Below are 8057 nucleotides of genomic sequence, written 5' to 3'. Positions count from 1 at the left end.
CTTGTGTTGGTTATTCAGAACAATTGTTGACCATAGATGCGCATTGGTGAAGATAGACTCCACTCCGCATCACTAGTAGAATAAATGCTATTTGCTGCGGTTAAAAAGTGCCCTATTGCTGCGGTTTTGGGCGTGCAACAATTAAGGGGGCAACAATAGGTATTAATTATATTGCTGCGGTTCTAAAGCGCAGCAATATTTGAACATATTGCTGCGGTTTCTAGCAAACACCGCAGCAATATATTTATTTTATATTAGCAAAGTTCGATATATTGCTGCGGTTTGTGTAATACCCCGTATTTTTAGGCATTTATTGAGATTATTTTAAAAAAAAATTATCTTCAAAACTCATTTCAAACTATTTTAAAATCACATTGGAGGGAACCATTTGGAGGGAAATATAGTTTGAATTTTAAAGGTTATTTTAGTAATTTTTAACAGTAGTTGCTCTTGTCATTATCTTATTTATTTAATTATTTATTTAAACAAATATTTGATAAATAATTTTATAAAATCCAAAATTCATTTTTGGGTAATAAAATTAGATTATACATTTTAGTATGTAATTTTCGGATTTTTTTTAAGTGTTGTTTTGAAAAAAATCGATTTCTTTAAATAAAACCGAAAACTTTAAATATTTAAAATATTTTGTTAAATCTTATAAAATCAGATTTTTATGAGATTTATATTGAGTTAGAAAGTATGGGATTTTAATTGATTTGGCAAGATTTAACAATCTCTTTAAAATCAAACAAAATTGATTTTAGGAAAGAATTTTTAAAGGGAAGAGTTTTTATAAAAAACAAAAAAACAAAAAAATATTTTTGCTGCATTCTACAGCTGCTGCACGCAGCTTTGTAGGATGTTGCAAAATTTTTAAAGTTCTTTTGCCCTAATTTTAATAATTCAGGAAAGTTTTACCTCTTTTCTACCCTAGTTTACACTATAAATACCCCTCTAATCCTTCACTTTCTCTTCACAAAAAAATATTGAGAGTTCCTTATAAAGTTTTCCCTAAAGTGAGTGGTCTCTTTGAGTAGTTTTAGTTTTTCACCGAGGAGTTTTAGCGGGAGGTTTTGTAAGTACTCTATTTTTTTAAAAAGTTGTTTTAATTCCTAGTCTTTGATCTTTTTGAGTTTTTAAAAAAACATGTTTTAATTGTTTGAGCATGAATCATGTCTATAATTAGTTAGTTAGCATAATTTTCTTTTAGAGTTCATATATTGTTCATCGTTTTGATTAGAACTAGTTTATAATTAATAGGAGGATTTCGTTCGTGAACATTCCCTTACTAGTTGATTTTCTTATTTCGTGAATTATCAAGGTACGTTTACGTGGCTTGATCTTTAATTATTATGTATACATTAGTTATGTGTGTTTTAGTATAAATAATATGAATTGGTATATGCAATTGGTTAATCAAACTTCTTATTATTTAGGCTAGATAAAATTAAAGCTTGTATTTTCTCTTTTTTGCTGACTCGTAGATATGCTAAACCAACCAAATATTGTTTTGTTTGTTTTTAGAAAAGTAAATAAAAAAAATAGTTTGCATGTATAATCCATTTTTTTTATGAAGGAATCCACTTTTGCAAATCAGTGGCTTTGAGTAACTAAAAATATTAGCATGAGTTTTAGTTTTAAAAGTTTAAATTATCTTTTTTAATTCCCTATAATTAAGTTTGTTTATCATAATTCTTTATTTGAATTAAAGGAAAGGTTTACCCCTACATTATTCTTATTACAATTACCCCTTGGCTTTGTTCAAGAAGGGTTCTTCCAAGTCCACTAGTTGGCATTAAGGTTACTCCAATGTCTTTGTATTCATAAAGGTATACTAGCTTGGGGGTGTGCACACTTAGGTGGATCAAGGAAAGGGGTTTAAGTTAAGTTCTTATATTATTATTTTCCACTTTTAATGGAATTATTAAAGGAGATATATTCTTTGGTGTTAACGTGAATTTAATAATGGATTGATCTTATCTTTTGTTATCACTAGAATTGTGAAATAAAGCATGTTTATGAAAGTATGTGAATTATATATTTACAAGTTTACAAGTCTTGCACGTAATTGTACTCAGTATTTCAACTGACTCGTATTTCCTATTTGTTTTGGCTTTGCCCTACTTTCCTATGGAGAGTAGTTTGCAGGTTATTGATGATTCATGATGCATGGGAGGAACCTTTTGGGATCATTAGAATTAGATCACTATTTTAGTAGTCTTTAGACTTTTCTATTAGTATTGTGTTTTTGGATAATAATATTATTTTTATAAATAAAGTTAGAAGTTTCCGCTGCATATTTTGTGTATCAAGTTATAGTATTGCCAAAATATATTTATATTTGGTGGTAATACCCTTAAGTTTCTCCAAGTATTTTACGAAAGTATAAGTTTTTAAAGTGGAGAAATTTGGGGGTGTTACAAAGTGGTATCAGTTTAAAAGCTAGGGATATGAAACTGGAATCTAAAATTAATGGGTAGACTTAAGGATGGGCATATAGGTTAGAGAGTTTCGCATTCTTTTCATATTTATATTATTTATCATAAAAATCTATTTTATTATTTGAGGAAAAACGATTGATTTGGATAAGTTGGGTTGTCAATGCTTCTGGCAAGGAAAGGCTTGGGCTCTCACCAACGTTGCCTGTAACCAACCCTTTCCTGGGAAATTCATTGGCCCGACTATTCTTTGTCATGAATCAAGTACTCATTATAAAATATATTTGGAAAAACAAAAGGTTGTAAAAATAATTTTGGCAAGAAAAGTTTTAGCATTTTATGTGCATAAGTAGAATAAGATGATAGACTTTGATTTTTTTTTCGAGTACCTAAATAGTAGGCCGTTTTTATCAAGTTGCATTATTATTTTTAGGACTATTCTTTTGTGGAAAAAGGAGAAAGAAATTGCGTTATGCAACTTTATTTGGTTAACTATTTGCAAATTAAATGCTTACTTGTTAAATTTTAAATTTCAGATGCTTGAGTTTGTAAGGGATACTTACTATGATGCCGCCTATTTTAAGAGGCATTATCACACTATAGCATTCTTTATTCAAGGAATTCATCTTTATGCGAAGTTCTTAGTTTCACAAGGAAGAAGAGAAATGAGGACTGACCCTTGGAAAATTCTTCTAACTCTTATTCACTTACCTAGAATTCCAAAGTATGAAAATCTTTTTAGGAAATATGAGGATGTACTATTGAATGAAAATGAGTGGAATAAGCATGAACACGTGCATGAAGGGGTATGGATAGCTGATATGTTGACATTTGGGGAGACTTATACTATGCAGAGAAGACATGGGAAAGGAACTTAGAGTCTACATCTAATGCTACCATAAAATTCTGATAGCTGATTCGCTTATGTCTGAAGCCTCATCATCTCATCATATTATACCATCATCTGTTCGCTCTACAAGTCCAGAATATACACCTACAACTCCTAAAGATAACACTTCAAAGGCACGATCCAACCCTCTTAAAGAAGTGCCACCGAGTCCTGAATACTCACCCATGTCGTCGGCCGCCTATGAAAGAGAATTTGGAGGGAGGGAGTCTTACCTATGATTTATTATGAATAGGATCTTCATGTTAGGCTTAAATAATTGTCAGTAGTTGACAAGTTAATGTAGTAACTTTATGGGGTTATTATTACTATTATCATTTTTGTGTTGCTTTCGATAAAGAAACCATGTATGCAATTTGATTATTATTAATGAGATGGTTTACCTGTTAATGTTCATTATATGTTCGTTTAGTTAAGACTATTGTTTTCCACTCAGGAAGATGTCTCAAAGGCATAGGGGTGGAAATAGTGCCAAATTGAATTCTGCTTTGAAAAAGTTGACTGAAATAGCAGCTGCCTTATCCCAAGCTGCAAAGCCCCACCCCGAAGTCCAATGAATTAGATGCATTTGGAGAAGTATTTAAGAGGGTGTCTGCTTCAAAACCCCTTACTACAAGGGAAAGAGGACCCAGCTAGTCTTGAAAACTGGATTAGGGAATTTGACAAGCTTTTTGATGCCATCAACTGCCCAGAAGAGCTTAAGCTGAATAACGCAGTGTATTATCTGAAGGAGGAAGCAGATCTTTGGTGGAGCCAAAGGAAAAATGATTTGACGATTGAGCGCAATTTTGGGTGGACCGAGTTGAAAGAAGCCTTAAGAACCAAGTTTTACCCTACACACTTAAGAAAGCAGAAAAGTATGGAGTTCATTAACCTTAGGATGGGGCCATGTCCATTTCAGAATACTACAGTAAGTTCATAGAGCTAATGAGATTTGCACCTGAAGTAGTACCCACTGAGGCTCTTAAGGCTCAAAGATTTGAGCAAGGCTTGACCCTATCTTTGCAAGGAAAGCTCGGAGGAGCCACCTTTAGCACCCTTGATGAGGTTTATGGGAGAGCTGCCCACTTGTATGGGATTAGAGGGAAGGAACTAGAGGGAAACTCTTCAGGAGAAAAGAGGAAAGGGAATGGCAACTACCCGAACCAGGGGAATGAGAAAAAGTTTAAGGGAGGAAGCGAAAGAAGAGATGGAAGAAACCTTGGGGCTAGGACCAATGATCAGACTTCAAGGAATCAATCAGGCGGAGAGAGGCCCAAAAGGGTGTTCCATTGTAAGAAGTGTAATAAGAACCACCCAGGAAAAGATTGTGAAGGGAAGCCAGTGACTTGTAGGTATTGCCAAAAGCTAGGTCATCGTGAGTATGAATGTTACTGGAAATCTGAAGGAAAACCACCATTCCTTCCCAGGATAACAAGACCATAGCTTCTAACCGTCAAACCCTACTCAACAATCTGGAGTGCTAAGCCAGGAAACGGGAATGGAAATAGTCAGACCAAGGGGCGCATCTTTGCAATAAATGGTCGTGAGGCCGAGGCCACATCTGATGTGATAGCTGGTACTTTTTCTGTTAATTCTATGCCTGTTAAAGTTCTATTTGATTCAGGAGCATCACATTCATTCATGACTAGGACCCTAGGTGAACTTCTAGGACTAGTCAGTCCTGAATACATTTCTGTCAGTTTTGCATTACCATCAGGAGAAGAATTGCATTGTTCTAAGTTGTATAGGCAGGTACCTCTACTTATAGCAGGAATAGAATTCCCGTCTGACTTGATTGAGTATGAGATGAAAGACCTAGATGTCATCCTTGGGATGGATTGGCTTGGAAAATATAAGGGTCATATCAATTGTGAGGCTCAAAAAGTAATTTTAACCGGACCAAACAAGGTTAGGGTGACTTACGAGGGAAGGGAAACAAAAGGGCCTACGGATAATTTCTGCCTTGCAACTACAGTCTTGTATAAAGAAAGGGTACCCATTGTTTATGTGTAGTGTTCAAGAAATAATGGAAGAGGTTGAACCTAGCAAGGTACCAGTGGTGAGTGAGTTTCCAGATGTTTTTCCTGACGAGATTCCAGGAATGCCCCAGTGAGAGATCTTGATTTCACCATAGACTTAGTGCCCGGAACAGGACCAATCTCTAAGGCCCCATACCGAATGGCACCTGCAGAAATGAAGGAACTAAAAGTCCAACTGGATGAGCTGTTGGAGAAAGGCTACATCAGGCCAAGCTCTTCACCATGGGGTGCACCAGTACTGTTTGTGAAAAAGAAAGATGGGAGTTTGAGGCTATGCATTGACTATCGGGAACTAAATAGTGTAACTATCAAGAACAAATACCCACTTCCGAGAATAGATGATTGTTTGACCAACTCAAGGGGCTGGAATCTTTTCTAAAATAGACCTGAGGTCTGGTTATCATCAATTAAGGATTGCGGAGAATGATATCGCAAGGACAGCCTTTAGGACTCGCTATGGACATTATGAGTTCACGGTGATGCCTTTTGGTTTGACTAATGCACCTGCAGTTTTCATGGATTTGATGCATAGAACTTTCAGAACGTTCTTGGATAAATTTGTTGTTGTTTTCATCGACGACATTCTGGTTTACTCTAAGGATAGGGAGGCACATGAGGAGCATTTAAGACAAGTTTTGTCAAAGTTGAGAGAGCATCAGTTATATGCTAAGCTTTCTAAATGTGAGTTTTGGTTGGAGGAAGTTGCATTTTTGGGCCATGTGATCTCGAAAGAGGGTGTTTCAGTGGATCCCGCTAAGATTCGAGCTGTTACTGAATGGCCTACTCCGAAGAGTGTATCTGATATAAGGAGTTTCTTGGGTTGGCCGGATATTACTGAAGTTTTGTGAAGGACTTCTCTAGGATTTCGAGGCCTATGACTAACTTGATGAAAAAGGAGTGTAAATTTATTTGGAGTTCAGAGTGTGAGGAGGCATTTCAGAACTTGAAGAACAGGTTAACTTCAGCACCAGTTTTAGCATTGCCAGATGAAGGTCAACAATATGAGGTTTATAGTGATGCATCGAAATATGGCTTAGGGTGTGTACTGATGCAAAATCGAAAGGTGATTGCTTATGCTTCGAGGCAATTGAAACCTTATGAGGTGAATTATCCAACTCATGATTTAGAATTAGCTGCCATTGTGTTCGCCTTGAAGATTTGGAGACATTATTTATATGGAGTAACTTGTAAGATTTATACAGATCATAAGAGCTTGAAGTACATATTTACTCAAAAGGAGTTGAACATGAGGCAAAGGAGATGGTTAGAACTCATTAAGGATTATGACTTGGATATCCATCATGAAGGGAAGGCTAATGTTGTGGCTGATGCTTTGAGTAGGAAGACTAGTCATTCGATTAATGCAATAATATTGCCAGATCAGTTATGTATGGAGTTTCAGAAGATGAACTTGGAAGTCATGGAGCTAGGAAGCGTAGAAGAACTACTAGGTGCCATAGCGATCCAACCTTCTATTCTTGATGAGATCAGGGAAAGTCAAGCTGGGGATGATAAATTGGAAAAATTAAGAAGAAATTCAAGAGGGCCAAGCACTAGACTTCAAAATATTTGATGATGGCAGTGTGAGATTCAAAGGAAGATGGTGTGTGCCTCAGAATCAAGGGGATCTTAAGCAGAAATTGATGGAGGAAGCTCACAACTCACCATACTCAATGCATCCAGGGGGAGATAAGTTGTATAAGGATTTGAAGAAGACTTTTTGGTGGTCAAACATGAAGAAAGAAGTTGCTGAATTTGTGGCTAAGTGTCTTACTTGTCAAAAGGTAAAGATTGAACATAAGAGACCTCAAGGGATGGTCCAACCTTTGGAAGTGCCTAGCTGGAAATGGGACTCTATCTCAATGGATTTTGTGGGAGCCTTGCCAAAAGTAAGAAAGGAAATGATACTATTTGGGTGGTAGTGGACCGTTTGACTAAGACCGCAGTTTTTATACCAATAAAGAATACTTGGTCGATGGATCAATTGGCTATAGCCTATGTGAAGTTCGTAGTGAAGTATCATGGAGTACCAAAGGACATCATCTCTGATCGAGATTCTAGGTTCTTATCGAACTTTTGGCAAAGTGTGCAAAAAGCAATGGGGACCAAGCTACTGATGAGTACCGCTTTTCACCCAGCTACTGATGGGCAAACTGAGAGAACTATTCAGACATTGGAAGACATGTTAAGATCTTGTGTAATGGAGTATCAAGGATCATGGGAAGATTACTTGGATTTGATTGAATTCTCCTACAACAACAGTCATCATGCAAGTATTGGAATGGCACCGTTTGAAGCTTTGTATGGTCGAAAATGTCGAAGCCCGATATGTTGGAATGATATAAGTGAAACGATTGTACTTGGGCCAGAGTTTATCGAGGACACCGTGAAGCAAGTCAGGTTAATTCAGGAAAAGATACGAGCCGCCCAAGATCGACAGAAAAGCTATGCCGATTTGAAGAGGGATGAGGAGTACGAGGTTGGAGAAAGCGTCTTACTCAAAGTTTCTCCGACAAAAGGGGTAACGAGGTTTGGAAAGAGAGGCAAGCTAAGCCCAAAACACATTGGACCCTATAAAATTTTGACTAGGGTTGGCAAGGTGGCTTATCGTTTAGAGTTACCTAATGAGTTAAGCAAGGTACATAATGTCTTTCATGTGTCACAATTGAGGAAGTATATTGCAGATTC

The 8057-nt window shown here is 36.4% G+C and overlaps 1 long non-coding RNA gene and 1 pseudogene across 1 annotated transcript; both read left to right on the top strand.

The window, feature by feature from the left end:
• The first annotated feature begins 436 nt into the window (after positions 1 to 436).
• Positions 437 to 3269, top strand: LOC130591515 (uncharacterized). Its single transcript, XR_008969270.1, has 3 exons — positions 437 to 1078; positions 1264 to 1324; positions 2978 to 3269. It is a non-coding gene; the product is annotated as an uncharacterized LOC130591515 (long non-coding RNA).
• A 967-nt stretch (positions 3270 to 4236) lies between these two features.
• LOC130591426 (uncharacterized) lies at positions 4237 to 6942 on the top strand (annotated as a pseudogene).
• Positions 6943 to 8057: the final 1115 nt, after the last annotated feature.

This window comes from Beta vulgaris, chromosome 5, assembly GCF_026745355.1.
Source record: "Beta vulgaris subsp. vulgaris cultivar EL10 chromosome 5, EL10.2, whole genome shotgun sequence".
Classification (NCBI taxonomy): Eukaryota; Viridiplantae; Streptophyta; class Magnoliopsida; order Caryophyllales; family Amaranthaceae; genus Beta; species Beta vulgaris.
The sequence above is the reverse complement of the archived record's forward strand: the minus strand, read 5'-3'. Positions and strand labels throughout refer to the sequence as shown.